Genomic DNA, 944 nt, shown 5'->3' with positions numbered 1-944 from the left:
GATTAATATTTAAAACTCAATTTTCTATGCTTTCTTAACTATTAATATTGACCTAAAACATATATTTTATTATTATAATTAATATATTTTTACCTCATCATTTGAACCCTTGTTGACAAATATTTACTTTTTCTTTTATTTTATTATCATACGTTTATATATTTTTATTTTACTTGTTTATTTATTTTTAATTTTTATTAATCATTTACTTACTCCCATGTCCTTTTTCTTCTTTTTCTTTCTTTTTACTTTTATCCTTCTTCCTTTTTTATTATTTATTTCTCTAACTAAACTAAATCCATTACTACAACTATACTTTATTTAGACATTTATTTATTTTTGTTATATATGTATGTTTCATTTGCCAAGGTTTATATATATTTTTATAAATATTCTCCTAAATTAAAATCCTTTCTATAACTAAACATTTTTTTAAAAATATATATTTTTACTTTATTATCTTTTTGCTATTATTATTTACATACTTTTTTGTTTGTATTAATTTCCTAACTTTAAAAATATTACCTAGAGATTTTTAAGAATATTATGCTAAAATAATTTGAACTCAATCCTACACAATTACACAATAATCCTAAGAACAAACAAAATGGACCAACCCAAGCCACAACATATCTATATAAAAAAAAAATAAAGCCTTTATCTGACTTTGGCTTAAATAGTGACCCAAGAAAACTGATCCACGCAAGAGCGCCCCAGGCCTGTCTTTGCAACCCAGTGTGCTTCACACCAAACGCATCGTTTGGTGCTTATGCGACAATTTCTCTATCTCTCAAAACTACGCCGTTTAATAGCTACCAACCCTAGGTATAAAAAACTCCCTTTTTCTCCTCTCCCTTCATTTTCTTCTTTCCATTTCTCTCTCTAGCTGTAGCCACCCTCTCACTTCTCTCTAAACTTTTCAGTTGCCTCTTTCTCCTTTTCTT

This window comes from Theobroma cacao, chromosome 5 (assembly GCF_000208745.1).
Source record: "Theobroma cacao cultivar B97-61/B2 chromosome 5, Criollo_cocoa_genome_V2, whole genome shotgun sequence".
Classification (NCBI taxonomy): Eukaryota; Viridiplantae; Streptophyta; class Magnoliopsida; order Malvales; family Malvaceae; genus Theobroma; species Theobroma cacao.
The sequence above is the reverse complement of the archived record's forward strand: the minus strand, read 5'-3'. Positions refer to the sequence as shown.